An 18,293-nucleotide genomic window follows, 5' to 3' on the forward strand; every position below is an offset into this window, starting at 1 on the left:
TCTCTTCCCCCCCAGTCGCTCTCTCTCTTCCCCCCCAGTCGCTCTCTCTCTTCCAACAACAACATGCCCTCGAAAAAGCCTCAGCACCGCCGGGCACTCCAGCAAGTAAATAAATAAAATTGTATCATGTATAATTGTTAATGTTGGAAGGAATTTTTTGTGTGATGCACTTTCAAGGTGTCGATGCAGCAAGGGTTCCATTTTTAATCTGCAGCTTGAATTTGTGCTCTGCTGCAGTGCGTACATGCATGGTAAGCAACTGTGATAGTCTGAATGTTTTACATGGGACAGCAGTCAATGTGTGGTAGGGTGCAAGGAAAGACTTGGGGGGAATTTTAACCCCCAAAAATGGTTGGTTTGGGTTGGATGGGATGTTAAAATGTCAAAAATCTGAATCCCGAGCCCAACCTGCCCACTTCCAGTTTTAACGGAGGCAGGATGGGGGGGGTGGGCAACCAATCCGCTCCCACGAGGCAGGTTGGCAATTTAAATAGTATAATGAGGCTGCATGCCTCATATTTAAACACCATTTTAAATTTAGCACTGGCCAGCTGAGTTTTCTAGTCCTCGGGAAACCCGGCTGCTAAAGGGAGTCACAGACTACTGGATCCAGGAGGTAAGTGCCTTTCCACTTACTTGCTAGATCCAGTTTACCTGCTTCACCCACCCCGCCCACAATCGGATACCCCCCACTGACCCTTCCAATATCCCCCCCCAGACTCTTCTGCTCTCCCCCATGACTCTTCCGATCTCCTCTGAGATCTCCGATCCCTCTCTCCCTCCTCGCTGCTATCCGACTGTGGCCTGGTGTCGAAGGCTTACCCGCCCGGCAGCCAGCCAGGAAGCGGAGACAAAAAATATTAATCAGGTCCTGCTGTTAAATTCGGTAGCCTCCCCCGCTCCATCCCCGCCTCCGAGTTAATATCCAGCCCTATGTGTTGAATTTCCTTGGGGCTTATCCTGTTCCACCACTGTAATTTTGGCAGAGGTTCGGCAGAACCTCCATTACATCCGTAAATGGAGGTCCCCTTTAAAAGGCTGCTGCAGCCCTTTAAGCACCTGCGATAGAATTGAAAATCCTGCTGCCCAAATCTATGAGCTCCAAGTTACTGACAATAGGCTCTCACAAGGAATAGATTATGAGACCCACACCGAAAGTTGAAGTGGGATCAGTCATGTTGGCTGCACGTGGGCTCAAAGCCTGCTGCATAGCGTTCCCACTGTTATACCACGCATGAAGGAAAATCTGCCCTCCTGTTTTTGTAGGCTAAAATTCTGGCCTTAACTTATTTCAATCAATTTAAGTAATGTTCCTTGGATACATAGAAACATAGAAACATAGAAGATAGGAGCAGGAGTAGGCCATTCGGCCCCTCGAGCCTGCTCCGCCATTCAATGAGATCATGGCTGATCATCCAAATTCAGTACCCTGTCCCTGTCTTCTCCCCATATCCCTTGATCCCTTTAGCCTTAAGAAATATATCCAACTCCTTCTTAAATATATTTAATGAACTGGCCTCCACCGCCCTCTGTGGCAGAGAATTCCACAGGTTCACCACTCTCTGGATGAAGAAATTCCTCCTAATTTCAGTCCTAAATGGCTTACCCCTTACCCTCAGACTATGACCCCTGGTTTTGGACTCCCCGACCATCGGAAACATCCTTCCTGCGTCTAGTCTGTCCAGGCCTGAAAGAATTTTATAGGTTTTGATGAGATCCCCTCTCAATCTTCTAAACTCCAGTGAGTATAAGCCCAATCGACACAATCTCTCCTCATACGTCATTCCTGCCATCCCAGGTATCAGCCTGGTGAATCTTCGCTGCACTTCTTCCATGGCAAGAACGACCTTTCTCAGATAAGGCGACCAAAACTGCACACAATACTCAAGGTGTGGTCTCACCAAGGCCCTGTACAACTGCAGCAAGACATCCTTGTTCCTGTACTCGAACCCTCTTGCTACGAAGGCCAACATACCATTGGCCTTCTTAACTGCCTGCTTGCACCTGCATGCTTACCTTCAGCGACTGGTGCACAAGAACACCCAGGTCTCTTTGCACTTCCCCTTCTCCCAATCTATTGCCATTCAAATAATAATCTGTCTTCCTGTTTTTGCCACCAAAGTGGATAACCTCACATTTATCCACATTATAGTGCATTTGCCATGTTTCTGCCCAATCACCCAATCTGTCCAGATCGTACTGGAGTTTCACGACATCCTCCTCACAGCATACCCTCCCACCCATCTTTGTGTCGTCTGCAAATTTGGAGATATTACATCCAATTCCCTCGTCCAGATCATTAATGTATATTGTGAACAGCTGGGGTCCTAGGACTGATCCTTGCGGTACCCCACTAGTCACCGCCTGCCACTCAGAAAATGACCCGTTTATTCCAACTCTCTGCTTTCTATCCGCCAACCAGTTCTCTATCCAAGTCAATACCTTGCCCCCAATCCCACGTGCCTTAATTTTGCACGCTAAACTCTTATGCAGGACCTTATCGAAAGCCTTCTGATAGTCCAAATACACCACATCCACTGGTTCTCCCTTATCTATTTTACCAGTTACATCCTCAAAAAATTCCAGTAGATTAGTCAAGCACGATTTAACTTTTGTAAATCCATGTTGACTTTGTCCGATCCTGTCGCTGCTTTCCAAGTGCTCTGCTATTACATCTTTTATAATGGACTCTAGCACTTTCCCCACTACTGATGTCAGGCTTACCGGTCTATAATTCCCCGCTTTTTCTCTACCACCTTTTTTGAATAGTGGGTAACATTAGCTACCCTCCAATCCATGGGTACTGTTCCAGAGTCTATCGAGTTCTGGAAGATGACCAGCAATGCATGTACTATTTTTAGGGCCACTTCCTTAAGTACCTTAGGATGTAGATTAACCGGCCCTGGGGATTTATCGGCCTTCAGTCCCATCAATTTTCCTAACACCATTTCCCTACAAATACTGATTTCTTTCAGTTCCACCCTTTCATCAGACCCTATGTTCCCCGGCATCTCTGGGAGGTTATTTGTGTCCTCCTTTGTGAAGACAGAACCAAAATATGTATTTAGTTGGTCTGCCATTTCTTTGTTCCCCATTATAAATTCCCCTGATTCTGACTGCAAGGGACCTACGCTTGACTTCACCAATCTTTTTCTCTTCACATATCTATAAAAGCTTTTACAGTCAGTTTTTATGTTCCCTGCAAGCTTACTCTCATATTCTATTTTCCCCTTCTTAATTAATCCCTTTGTCCTCCTTTGTTGAATCCTAAACTGCTCCCAATCCTCAGGATTATTGCTTTTTCCGTCCAATTTATATGTCCTCTCCTTGGATCTTATGCTATCCCTAATTTCCCTTGTTAGCCATGGTTGAGTCACCTTTTTTGTTTTATTTTTATGCCAAAGTGGGATGAACAATTTCTGTAGTTTATCCATTTGGTCTTTGAATGTTTGCCATTGCCGATCCACCATCAACCCTTTGAGTGACATTCCCCAATCAATCCTACCCAACTCACTCCTCAGACCATCGTAATTTCCTTTATTTAAATTTAGGACCCTCGTCTCTGAGTCAACTACTTCATTCTCCATCTTAATGAAGAATTGGATCATATTATGATCGCTCCGACCCAAGGGGCCTCGTACAACAAGATTGCTAATTAATCCTTTCTCGTTACATAATACCCAGTCTAAGATGGTTTGATCTCTGGTTGGTTCCTCGACATATTGGTCCAGGAAACGATCCTGTAAACACTCCAGGAATTCCTCCTCCACAGTATTGTTACTAATTTGGTTAGCCAAATCTATATGTAGATTAAAGTCACCCATGATGACTGCTGTGCCCTTATTGCACGCTTCTTTAATTTCCCTTTTAATGCCATCCCCAACCTTCACCTTACTGTTTGGAGGTCTATATATCACTCCCACTAACATTTTCTGCCCCTTAGTATTTCTCAATTCTACCCATACAGATTCCACATCATCAGAGCTAATATCCTTCCTTACAATTGTGTTAATCCCTTCTTTAACCAGTAATGCTACCCCACCTCCCTTTCCTTTTTGGCTATCTTTCCTGAATATTGAATACCCCTGGATGTTGTGTTCCCAGCCTTGGCCATCCATGAGCCATGTTTCCGTAATCCCAATCAAATCTTATTCATTTACCTCTATTTGCGCAGCCAATTCATCCACCTTATTACAAATGCTCCTCGCATTAAGACAGAAAGCCTTCAGGCTTGTTTTTTTAACGCTCTTAGACCTATTAGAATTATTATTTACTGTGGCCACGTTTGATTTAAACCGTTGATTTCTCTGACTGCCACTTTTGTTTTTCTCCTTCCTATCTTTTGCTTTTATCCTTGTTTCCCTTTCCTCTGTCTCCCTGCTCAGGTTCCCAACCACCTAATATAAAGCAGCTTTAGTCGTGAAGCCCATTGGCCTTGAATTTCCTTCCTACGGGCAGATGCCTCCGATCTACTGGAATTTTTTGAGGATGTAACTAGTAAAATAGATAAGGGAGAACCAGTGGATGTGGTGTATTTGGACTTTCAGAAGGCTTTCGATAAGGTCCCACATAAGAGATTAGCGTGTAAAGTTAAGGCTCATGGGATTGGGGGCAAGGTATTGACTTGGATAGAGAACTGGTTGGCAGATAGAAAGCAAAGAGTTGGAATAAACGGGTCTTTTTCCGAGTTGCAGGCAGTGACTAGTGGGGTACCGCAGGGATCGGTCCTTGGACCCCAGCTATTCACAATATATATTAATGATCTGGCCAAGGGAACTAGACGTAATATCTCCAAATTTGCAGACGACAAAAAGCTGGGTGGGCGTGTGTGCTGTGAGGAGGATGCCAAGAAACTACAAAAAGTCCAAAGATGTGCGGGTTAGGTTGATTGGCTATGATAAATTGACCCTTAGTGTTAGGGGGATTAAATACGTGGGGTTACAGGGATAGGGTGGGATATGTGTTGGTGTAGGGGTTACGGGGGTCGGGTGGGATATGTGTCGGTGCAGGCTCGATGGGCGAAATGGCCTCTATCTGCACTGTGGGGTTTCTGTGATTCTGTGAAAATGATTTGGACAGGTTGGGTGATTGGGCAGAAGCATGGCAGATGCAATATAACGTGGATAAATGTGAGGTTATCCGCTTTGGTGGCAAAAACAGGAAGGCAGATTATTATCTGAATGGCAATAGATTGGGAGAAGGGGAAGTGCAACGAGACCTGGGTGTTCTTGTGCACCAGTCGCTGAAGGTAAGCATGCAGGTGCAACAGGCGGTTAAGAAGGCAAATGGTATGTTGGCCTTCATAGCGAGAGGGTTTGAGTACAGGAACAAGGATGTCTTGCTGCAGTTGTACAGGGCCTTGGTGAGACCACATCTTGAGTATTGTGTGCAGTTTTGGTCACCTTATCTGAGGAAGGCTATTCTTGCCATGGAAGGAGTTCAGCGAAGATTCACCAGGCTGATACCTGGGATGGCAGGAATGACGTATGAGGAGAGATTGGGTCGATTGGACTTGTACTCTCTGGAGTTTAGAAGAATGAGAGGGGATCTCATTGAAACTTATAAAATTCTGGCAGGACTGGACAGACTAGATGCAGGGAGGATGTTCCCGATGGTCAGGGAATCCAGAACCAGGGGTCACAGTCTAAGGATAAGGGGGTAGGGCTTTTAGGACAGAAATGAGGAGGAATTTCTTCACCCAGAGAGTGGTGAACCTGTGGAATTCTCTACCACAGAAGGCAGTAGAGGCCAATTCATTAAATATATTCAAGTTGGAGTTGGATATATTTCTTAAGGCTAAAGGGATCAAGGGGTATTGGGAGAAAGCAGGGACCGGGTACTGAACTTGGATGATCAGCCATGGTCGCATTGAATGGCGGAGCAGGCTCGAGGGGCCGAATGGCCTGCTCCTGCTCCTATCTTCTATGTTTCTATGATCGGAAAAAATCTACGCATTTACCTGCTGGTTCCGTAGGTCCCAGACTTGCGATCCTGGGCCTCTGCTCTACGAAATGTGCAGAGGCCCAGGTATCCCAGGGGTGCAGGCAGTTCGCAAGCATCCCTGGGATCACATGGGCCATGGGGAACCAATCAAAGAAGGGAATCCCCCTTCACACTTTTGACAGGTCTCTACGCACCGATCTGTCAAAAGTATGAATGGGGATCACATTTAAAAAGACAGTTAAACATTAAATAATGTATTTTTAATCACATATTTAAAATTAGTTAAAATAAAATATTTAATTCAATTAAATATTTTAAACAAATATTTAATTTTTTGAAAAAATAATTAAAGTTTTTTACGGGGCTAAAATAAACTTACCTTTTTTAAAAGTATTTTAAAATTATAAATGAGTGAATTTTTTTTTTTAAACTCTTATGCTGGTAAAAGCAGGCCTTACGTCTTCTTTTACCAGGCGTAAGAATTTTAAAGGCTTTCAGCGTGCAGAAGTTGTGCAGAAAGCGGAACTCTCCCCCCGCAAAGGCCCTTCTCCCGGATTCTTGACAGATCGCAAGTGCTGGGTTTTAGTGCATGCACTTCGTACGCAACCGTGGGGGTCAGAATATCTGGCCCATTATCTTGGCATCTAATATTTACAGTCAACACCTAATGCTGTAGAAGCCTATGCGATTTTTGAAGAATACCATGCTCTTTTAATTCCTTCAGGGGTAGAAGCAATTGGAAGCTTTGTTTGATCCTTAGATTGGTAGTTGGCATAAACTGCACTTGAGAAGAATTTGTTCTTAAGTGATTTGCTCTTCTGTGAAGTACTGGTGTTCAAAATAAAACCAGCAATTAGCTGCATGAGCTGAGATTCCATGGCCACCCACATCAACGGGCTAAACAAGCATTCTTGTGTGACTGCACTGTGAAAATCAACAGTGCCTCTCATTTCATTTACTTTTTAATTGAAAATTAAAAGCAGTGACATTTTTGTGCAAGCCTGTTTCTCGAGTATGCGCTGGAGCTGAAGAACCTCGGCCACCGCCAGTGTGTGTCAGAAAATCAGGGCGCAAGGACCCCACAATTTTCCAATATGTGTTGCCGGTGGATGAGTGCATACTCAGAAAATTTGTAAACAGTTATCAGTAATTGGCGATTGTTTATTGATCAAGTGCTGTTCGTCCACTGCATCAAAATGCTAGCTCTTTGCCATTTTTTTCTATACTGTGCTGTTTATAAGTAGTATTACTCTTAAGGTGCCATTATGCTACAGACCAATGAGCAACTGGCAGACCCAAGTTATGCTGCCAGCTGTACGTTGCACTTTGTCCAGTAACAAAGGAGCTCTGCGCATGTGTTTAACAGCCAGTTAAATTTTAACGTGAGGAGAGCATGGACAGGAAACAGTCAAATTTAAGTTTAAAAAGTTCCTAGGACAACTTCGCACTGGTTTAGAGTTATGCCACACTGGATACAAAGCCCAACTGATATGCTTGGCTTTTATACATTCAGGAATCAGGTTATCAACGTGACTCTGAGTTATACTGTTGCTTTTGCTTGATTTGTGTCTGAAACTACTTAGCATCAACATGAAAACAGTCATATAACAACACAGTATATGGTGTTACTTAAGCAAAGGATGCTGTTTCCATGGACTCCCATTGAAAATAAGGGAAATTCCAGAAATGTCTAGACATGAAAGTCAATCCATGCTACACCTGAACAATAAGCATTCACATACACATATAAAAACCTTCTCACATTCTTACTATACATAAGAAATAGAAGCAGGAGTAGGCCATATGGCCTCTCGAGAACAAAATTATTCCATTACATGATGTGAGTTTTAGTATTGTCCAAAGCCCCTCAGAGGAGGAGGTGTGGCAATGCTATGTTCATGAACCTTTGCAAAAAGGGTAGATCTAAATAAAAAGTGGTGGAATGTCAGGAGGAGGTGCCAGCAGATTAGTCATCTATGGTTAGTGCTGCCCCTCAAAAGCAAGAGTAAAAACCTCTCGCAAAATGTGTTTTGACCAAACGGCCAACTTAAACAGCCTCAGAGGCATGTTGAAAGTAAATAGTTAACTCCAGATCAGACCTGCAGCTAGTGAGGATAACAATTGTGAAGAATATGAGTGGTAGAAAAGCATTGAAAGTAAGTATGACAAAAGTTTTTGACTGAAAGCATGTATGTGACAGCCATGTTGGGCACATTGTTGTGAAGGAGGGGACGAGAAAGGCCTTGAAGCAGAGAGGGCACTGGAGGCTCACAGGTCGCAGCAGATGGTATTGTGCAATAGAATCAACTTCCTGGGCAGGATAGAGGAGCAGTGCCTGAGGAGGTTCAGTTCCAGTAGGGACATCAATGTGCTGCCTGGTGCAGGAGGAATTGGACAGACGGTAATGTAATACCAGTGGTATTGAAGCTCAGCAGTACCCTCAACTTTCATGTCATAGGCAACATTCCAAGCACTATGGAAGAAGTCTCAAGGGTAGCTGCTTTACTGTGTACTACTCCATTAAGGGGGTAACTGGTCACCGGTATTTCCACACTTCTTGCTATACTATGTACACCTCCGCAGAAACCAGCAGCAGACCAGAAACTACTGGAAGGGAAACAGATACTTGAGGGTCTTATTGTCCAATTCTTTCAGTGAGCTCTTCGTTTGGGCACTATTACCCTCTGTTGGACATATTTGCAATCAATGAACTGCTGTTTACTCCATAACAGCAAAATACTGCAGATGCTGGAAATCTGAAATAACAACAGAAAATGCTGGAAACACTCAGCAGGTCAGGCAGTATCCGTGGAGAGAGAAACAGAGTTAACGTTTCAGGTTAGGTTCTGACCATGGGTCACAGACCTGAAACGTTAACTCTGTTTCTCTCTCCATGGATGCTGCCTGACCTGCTCAGTGCTTCCAGCATTTTCTGTTGTTATTGCTGTTTATTCCACCTGGTTTCATTTTTGCGGTAAATTGCATGGGTCAAATTTTCCTCTTTGGCACTTGGGCAGAGTGACAGAAAGCTGAGCAAGTTCCAGTATGGTGTACAATTCTACCTGCCCAATTTTCCTCTGAGCACTCTGTCTAGGCGATTATTTACTCCCAAGTGTTTCAGAGGTAATCTCTCCTCATATGTTCTATTAGATTTATTCTTGGACAGCTAACACAGTGAAAGAATTACAGACTGCTCTTCTGTAATACTTGTCACGGGCAGAAAGAGTTCTCAAAGCACTTTACATTAAAGAAAAGAAATACAGTGTACACAAGCAGGAGGGAAACAGGAAAAACAGAAAAGGTTGGGTTGAGGGACCAAAGCCACTGTCAAAGAGAAGAATTTGAGTACATCGTTGAAAGTCTGAAGATAGATGGAAGGCAGAAGAAGATCCAAAGGGCTGGAGTATAGAACCTGCCAAAGCAACCACAAGCGGTGAAGTGGTGGAGTGATGGACAGGGAGTCGTCCAGTGTTAGAGAAGCAGAGGGTGTGCTTGGGAATGTAAGGCTGGAGGAGATTAGTAAGGCAGTGTGTGAGAGGGGATCTTTAAAAAATTAGTTCCTGGGATGTGGGCATTGCTGGCAATGCCAGCATTTATTGCCCTTCCCTAATTGCCCTTCAGAAGGTGGTGTTGAGCCACCTTCTTGAACTGCTGCTGTCCATGTGGTGAAGGTACTCCCACAGTGCTGTTAGCGAGGGAGTTCCAGGACTTTGACCCAGCGAAGATGAAGGAACAGCAATATAATTCCAAGTCAGGATGGTGTGCAACTTGGAGGTGATAATGTTCCCATGCACTTGCTTCCCTTGTCCTTCTAGGCGGTAGAGGCCACAGGTTCGGGAGGTGCTGTCAAAGTAGCCTTGGTGCATGGTACACACCGGTGATGGAGGGAGTGAATGTTTAAGGTGGTGGATGGGGTGCCAATCAAGCAGGCTGCTTTGTCCTGGATGATGTCGAACTTCTTGAGTGTTGGTGGAGCTGCATTCATCCAGGCAAGTGGAGAGTATTCCATCACACTCCTGACGTGTGCCTTGTAGATGGTGGAAACGCTTTGGGGAGTCAGGAGGTGAGACACTCACCACAGAATACCCAGCCTCTGACCTGCTCTTGTTGCCACAGTATTTATGTGGTTGGTCCAGTTACGTTTCTGGTCAATGGTGACCCCCAGGATGTTGATGGTGGGGGATTCGGCAATGGTAATGCTGTTGAATGTCAAGGGGAGGTGGTTAGACTCTCGCTTGTTGGAGACAGTCATTGCCTGGCATTTCTGTGGCGCAAATGTTATTTGCCACTTATCAGCCCAAACCTGAATGTCAGGCAGGTCTTGCTGCATGCGGGCATGGACTGCTTCATAATCTGAAGAGTTGCGAACAGAACTGAACACTGCAATCATCAGCAAACATCTCCACTTCTGACCTTATGATGGAAGGAAGATCATTGATGAAGCAGCTGAAGATGTTTGGGCCTAGGATACTGCCCTGAGGAACTCCTGCAGCGATGTCCTGGGGCTATGATGATTGGCCTCCAACAACCACAACCATCTTCCTTTGTGCTAGTATGACTCCAGCCAGTGGAGAGTTTTTCCCTGATTCCCATTGACTTCAATTTTACTAGGGCTCCTTGATGCCATACTTGGTCAAATGCTGCCTTGATGTCAAGAGCAGTCACTCTAACCTCAGCTCTGGAATTCAACTCTTTTGTCCATGTTCGGACCAAGGCTGTAATGAGGTCGGGAGCCAAGTGGTCCCGGTGGAACCTAAACTGGGCATCAGTGAGCAGGTTATTGGTAAGTGTCGCTTGATAGCACTGTCGATGACACCTTCCATGATTATGAGTAGACTGATGGGGCGGTAATTGGCCGGATTGGATTTGTTAAGTCTGTGTGTTCTAGTTGTATTTAAGATTAATTACTGACACAGACTACAAGAATAACATTTCAACAGGTCTTTACTAGTTGGAGGTCAGGGCTATACTAACAGCAATATCACTACACAGTACTTATATACCGGTGGTCACCACCGGTATTACGTATACAGCAGCCAGAGAAAGTAGTACATCTCTTAAGGTGGAACAGGCTTAAGTTCTCTTAAGGTGGAACAGGTTACATACACCACAATCCTCCCTTTTTAGCTTAACAGTCATATCCCCATTTAACATAACATAATAACATATATACATATATAACTTCAGGTATAAACAGTTCAAAGGTTCAGTCTCTCAGGAGGCCTTCTGATTCGGGTTGGATAACGCCTTTCAGTGGTCTCTGATTCTTGTTGCTGAGGTGACTCCTCTAGTTGGTTTCCTATGTATTGGACGTCATCATCAGGTACATTCCCTGCCGAGGTAGATGCTTCAGGTTCATTAACGTCTTCCACAGTTGTCTCTGTCGCAACCATGGGTTCGACCCTTGCTCTCGATTCTACCAGTTGATCCGCATGACGCCTTACCACATTGTTACCAATATCTACTGTGTACATCAGAGGTCCTTGTATGGCCCGAATTGTTCTGGACTGCCATTTTTCGTTTCCATAGTCCCTTGCCAACACTGGTTGTCCTACGTCGAAACTTCGAGTGGTCTTGTTATTAATATGCCGGAACTGTTTGTTTTCCACTTCCCTCCGCACATTTGGTTTTAACAAGTCCAACCTGGACCGCAAACTCCTGTTATAAAACATCATGGCAGGACTTTGGTTAGTTACTGCATGAGCGGCGTTTCGATATGCCATTAGGAAATTGTCCACCTTGTGTTGTAGTGGAATCTGATCATCGTTCATGGCCTTTATTGCCTTTTTGAATGTTTGGACAAATCTCTCGGCCAACCCGTTTGTCGCCGGATGATATGGGGCAGAGGTATAATGTTTCACCCCATTCTTCTTTAAGAATTTTTGGAATTCTTCCGACACGAACTGTGGTCCGTTGTCCAAACATATCTGTTCTGGCAATCCGTTCCTTGCGAATATTGTTCTTAACACCGCAATTGTCCTTTCTGAAGTAGTGGTATTCATCTTGATCACTTCTGGCCATTTGGAATGTGCGTCCACCACAATTAGGAACATGGAGTCCATGAATGGACCAGCAAAGTCAATATGTACGCGTTGCCATGGGGCTGAAGGCCATTCCCATGGGTGTAGCGGTGCGATCGGAGGTGCATTTTGCACTTTTTGGCACCCAGCGCAGCTTTTCGTCAACTCCTCTATCTGTTGGTCAATACCCGGCCACCATACATAAGCCCTAGCAAGACTTTTCATCTTAACTCCCCCCAGATGACCTTCATGCAGTTCCTTTAGAACTCTTTCCCTTAACTTGGGAGGAATAATCACTCTTGTCCCGTACATCAAAGTACCATGGCAGACGGACAGCTGGTCTCGCCTTGCCGAGAATGCCGGTAACAGAGGATCACCATGTGTTGGCCATCCCTTCACTGTCACCTCGTAGACTCAGGACAGTGTCGGGTCATTCCTGGTTTCTCTTTCAATGCTTGCATTGGTGACTGGTAAACACTCGATGATGGTCAAATGAAATAACTCAACAGGGTCAACTTTCTTCATCTCTTCTTCTTCAGGTAGTGGCAGGCGCGACAGCCCATCAGCATTGCCATGCTGCTTTGTACCTTTGAATTCTATTTGATATTGATGTGCCCCTAGGAAAAGGGACCATCTCTGGAGTCTCTGTGCTGTCATCACCGAAACACCCTTCTTAGGGTTAAAAATGGATACCAACGGCTGATGGCCTGTCAGAAGTGTGAATTTTTGGCCCTGCAGGTAATGATTAAACTTCTTCACTCCCCATACAAGGCTGAGAGCCTCCCTATCGATCTGCGCATAGTTGCGCTCAGCGGAGGTCAATGATCTGGATGCAAGCACGACTGGCCTTTCCGTGCCATTTGGCAACTTGTGTGAGAGTACTGCCCCAATACCATATGGAGAAGCATCACAAGCCAACCAAATAGGCAGTGTCGGGTTGAAGTGAGCCAACACTTCCTCTGAGGTGATCAATTCTTTGCTTTTGCGAAATGGCTTCTTACAGTTTTCGCTCCATTCCCATGGTACCCCCTTCTATAAAAGAGCGTTCAGTGGGTGCAGTACTGTGGATAGATTTGGTAGAAACTTATGGTAATAGTTAATCAATCCTAGAAACGACCTCAACTGAGAGACATTATCCGGAGCGGGAGCCTTTACAACTGCCTCTATCTTGTCAGGAGACTTATGAAACCCCTCCCGGTCAATGACATGACCACAGTACGAGATCCGCTTCTGAAAGAACTCACATTTCTGCCGATTAACTCGAAGTCCATACTCTTTCAGTCTGTTGAGCACCAGTTCCAAGTTTGCGAGGTGTTCTTCATCACCATCTCCTGTAATCAGAATATCGTCCAGGTAACATTGTGTGCCTGGAATTCCCTGTAATACCTGCTCCATGGCCCTCTGCCAAATTGCTGGAGCCGATGCCACTCCAAAAACCAGCCTATTATACCGGTACAAACCTCTATGCGTGTTGATTGTGAGGTACTGGCGTGACTCTTCTTCAACCTCCATCTGCAAGTACGCCTGCGCCAGGTCTATCTTGGTGAAGTGTTTCCCGCCAGACAACAAAGCAAAAATATCCTCAATCCGCGGAAGCGGATACTGCACCGTGTGAAGCACCGGATTAACGGTGATCTTGAAGTCTCCACAGATGCGAACCTTCCCTGGTTCTCCTGGCTTGTTGCTCGAAGGACGTTTCATAACGGGAACAATGGGCGTAGCCCACTCACTCCAATCTACCTTAGACAGTACACCTGAACGTTCTAGCGCTTCCAGTTCCGCTTCTACAGCAGGTCATATTGCATAGGGTACCGGTCTGGCTTTGAAAAATTTTGGGTGTGCATGTTCATCAATCTTGATGTTTGCTGTAATTCCTCTCAGTGTTCCCAGTCCCTGCTGGAACACCTCTTTAGCATCATCCAATATTCTGGACAATCGTTTAGGTTTGACATCTGTTTCCCCGGAATCTACCGTTAGTGCCTTTAAGGAGTGCCAGTCCATATTCATTTTCCTAATCCACTCCCGTCCCAGTAGTGGTGGACCTCCTTCAGGTAGCACATATAAATCCATTACTTGGCTTTCTTTGCCCTTGTGGACCACTTTTACCTCTATCTTTCCGATGGGGTACACTCTTTGCCCCGTGTATGTTTTCAATATAATCTCCGTATCCCTTAGGGGAATATGTTGGAATAATCTTTTGTAATCTTTCTTATTCATGACCGTCAATGCCGATCCAGTGTCCAATTCCATCTTTACTTGGACTCCTGCTATCTGAAGAGTGACCCAAATTGTCTGGAGATCTGCATCCTTACCAACGTTGTGTACTCTTAAGCTACCCAGTTCATTACTGCTGGCGTCTGAATCTGACTTCTGTTCGTTCGAACTGTTCTTTGTCACCTTGTGTACCTTTATGTATTTTCCTTGCGGTGACTTTTTGTTGCTGGTCTTCTTTCCTGACCGGCATACTTTAGCTATGTGGCCAAGCCTGCCACACGTTCTGCATTCTTGGTTTTTAAACCAACACTGGTTCTGATCGTGCGTTGTCTTTCCACAACGATAAAATTTTACAGTACTCAAAACCAATTGATTTGTACTGAGTTCCAGTGACCGTAGCTGCATTACTGCCGTGCCTCTCGCTGCGGCTTCGTGTGATGCTGCCATAGTGACCGCTTTCTCAAGCGTCAGCTCATTCTCCTCGAGCAGTCGCTTTTGTGTATCTTCTTTTAATAATCCACACACAAATTTATCTCTTAGCGCATCTGTTAGTCCCGTTCCAAACTGACAGTACTTTGCTAGCTTACGCAATTCCATTAAATATTCAGCATTGCTTTCATCTTTCAGCTGCTTTCTGCTGTAAAATTTAAATCGTTCCACTAGCATCAGCGGCGTGGGGTTTAGATGATTTCTCCGGACAGTAACAATCTCCTCGAACATCTTCTCCGCCGGTTCATGTGGTGATAAAAGGTGTTTCAATTGCCCGTATGTCTTCGCACCCATTAAGTTTAATAAAGTTAGTGCTTTCTCATCATCTGGGATTTTATTTGCTTTACAATAATTTTGTATGCGTTCTACATACGTGGCCCAATCTTCGATGTCGCTATCAAAGGTATTAATGTTCCCATGTTTAGGCATCGTTGCAACTTTTTTTTTTTTGATTTCCCTTTTTCCAAGATGGCGGCTCCCTGCTCTTGTCTTCGTCCTCCGCCTACAAAATGGCGGTTTCCCGCGCTTGGTGGTCTTTCCCGCGCTCGCCTTCTTCACCCGCTGGCTGCAATGGCGTTTGGCGTGCCGCTGCTGCTCCCCTTTCCCAGCGGTTAGCAACTCCCCCGACGCTGTCTCCGCTTCACCGCGGCTCCCTCGGGCATTCGCGCTTCCCCGATGTCGCGCCTCGCAGCCCTTCTTGCAGCCCGATTATTAGCACCGGCTGCGTTCGCCTTCACCGCGGCTCTCGCGCCTTCAATTGCCCCAGACGCTGCGCCTTTTTGGCCCGAATGCGGCCCGGCCCTTATCACCAGCCGCGATCGATGTCCCCGCGCTGCGCCTTTTTGGCCCGAATGCGGCCCGGCCCTTATCTCCGGTCGTGATCGATCTCACCGCCCTTATTCCTCCGTCTTCCCTCCCCGTCTGTACAGCCAACGCGGCCGACTTTCTGCTCGCGTCGCTGACCGGCTTACCCACCACCGAGGTAGAAGGAAGATAGCTGACTGCCGCTGATGGAGGCTTCGAGTTCAGGATATCTTCTGCACTCCGGGTTCTCGATGCCTGCCGCGCGACGTGTCTTCCAGCAGGGTGATGAGGGTGGATGCCTCTCTTCGACGCCCGTTCTGTGGACGAAGCCGCCGTGGATATAAACTGCCGCAGGGTAAGAATCGGACTCGTCGCCACTGTTAAGTCTGTGTGTTCTAGTTGTATTTAAGATTAATTACTGACACAGACTACAAGAATAACGTTTCAACAGGTCTTTACTAGTTGGAGGTCAGGGCTATACTAACAGCAATATCACTACACAGTACTTATATACCGGTGGTCACCACCGGTATTAGGTATACAGCAGCCAGAGAAAGTAGTACATCTCTTAAGGTGGAACAGGCTTAAGTTCTCTTAAGGTGGAACAGGTTACATACACCACAGGATTTGTCCTGCCTTTTGTTGTCAGGACATACCTGGGCAGTTTTCCACATTGTCGGATAGATGCCACTGTTATAGCTATACTGGAACAGCTTGGCTAGAGGCGCGGCTAGTTCCGGAGCACAAGTCTTCAGCATGACAGCCGGGTTGTTGTTGGGGCCCACAGCCTTTGCTGTATCCAGTGCGCTCAGCTGTTTCTTGATATCACGTGGAGTGAATCGAATTGGCTGAAGACTGGCTCCTGTGATGCTGGGGACCTCAGGAGTATGCCGATATGGATCATCCATTCAGCACTTCTGGCTGAAGATGGTTGAAAACGCTTCAGCCTTGTCTTTTGCACTCACATGCTGGGCTCTGCCATCATTGAGGAAGGGGATATTCATGGAGCCTCCTCCTCCCGTTAGTTGTTTAATGGTCCACCACCATTCATGACTAGATGTGGCAGGACTGCAGAGCTTTGATCTGATCCGTTGATTGTGGGATCGCTTAGCCCTGTCTATAGCATGCTGCTTCTGCTTTTTAGCATGCATGTAGTCCTGTGTTGCAGCTTCCTCAGGTTGGCACCTCATTTTTAGGTACACCTGCTGCTGTTCCTGGCATGCTCTTCTACACTCCTTATTGAACCAGTGCTGGTTCCCTGGCTTGATGGTAATGGTAGAGTGAGGGTTATGCCGGGCCATGAGGTTACAGATTGTGGTGGAATACGAATCTGCTGCTGCTGATGGCCCACAGCGACTCATGGATGCCCAGTTTTGAGCTGCTAGATCTGTTCTGAATCTATCCCATTTAGCACGGTGGTAGTGCCACACAAAATGATGGAGGGTGTCCTCTGTGTGAAGACGGGACTTCGTCTCCACAATGACTATGCAGTGGTCACTGCTACCAATGCTGTCATGGACAGATGCATCTGCAACAGGCAGATTGGTGAGGACGAGGTCAAGTAGTTTTTCCCTCGTGTTGGTTCTCTCACACCTGTCGTAGGCCCAGATTGGCAGTTATGTCCTTCAGGACTCAGCCAGCTCGGTTAGTAGTTGTGCTACCGAGACACTCTTGGTGATGGACATTTAAGTCCCTCTGTGAGGATATTGAAGTCCCCCACCCAGTGTACACTCTGTGCCCTTGCTACTCTCAGTGCTTCTGCCAAGTGGTGTTCAACATGGAGGAGTGCTGATTCATCAGCTGAGGGAGGGCGGTAGTGTGTATAGAAATAGGAGCTGACTGCATGGCTGGAGAGATGGTGCAGGAGGGAGGGCTTTAGATTCCTGGGACATTGGGACTAGTTCTGAGGAAGGTGGGACCTGTACGGGCCAGACGGGTTGCATCTCAACTGAGCTGGTACCAATATCCTCACGGGGAGGTTTGCTACTGCTGTTAGGGAGGGTTTGAACTAATTTGGCAGTGGGATGGGCACCAGGATGTAGCATTAGAAAGGGGAAACAAACGGCACAAAGGATAGGGAGAGACAGATAGAGGAAGAAATAGTGAGGTATTAGATGGGGCCAGACTAAGAGAGAATACAAGAAGGTCTAAGAAAGGTTTACAGTGAATGTATGTAAATGCACAAAGTGTGGTAAATAAGGTTGGTGAGCTGCTGGTGCAAATAGCCTCATGGGAATATGATGTTGTGGCGATAATGGAGACCTGGCTCATAAAAGGGCAGGTTTAGCTTTGAATTATTCCTGGATATAAGGTGTTCAGGAAAGATAGGGAAGGGAAGAAAGGAGGTGGTGTGGCAGTATTGGTTAAGGAGAATATTACAGTGCTGGAGAGGGTCAAGGACAGAATCTATAGTGGTTAGAGTTAAGAAATAATAGAGGTGCCATTACACTACTACGTGTATTCTATAGGCCACCAAATAGTGGGAAAGATATAGAGGAGCAAATTTTCAGGGAAATTACAGAGAGGTGCAAGAACTATAGAGTAGTAATAATGGGGGTCTTCAATTATCCTAATATAGACTGGGATGGTATTAGTGTAAAGGGCAGAGAGGAGGAAGAATTTCTGAAGTGTGTTCAGGAGAACTTTCTTGATCAGTACGTTTCCGGCCCAATGAGGAAGGAGGCATTGCTGGATTTGCTTCTGCAGAATGAGGTTGGTCAAGTAGAGCAAGTGTCAGTAGGGGAACATTTAGGGAACAGTGATCATAGTATCATAAGGTTTAGATTAGCTACAGAAAAGGACAGGGAGCAATCTAGAGTAAAA

Source organism: Somniosus microcephalus, chromosome 7 (assembly GCF_052327205.1).
Source record: "Somniosus microcephalus isolate GS21.2 chromosome 7, FLI_Smic_1.0, whole genome shotgun sequence".
Taxonomy (NCBI): domain Eukaryota; kingdom Metazoa; phylum Chordata; class Chondrichthyes; order Squaliformes; family Somniosidae; genus Somniosus; species Somniosus microcephalus.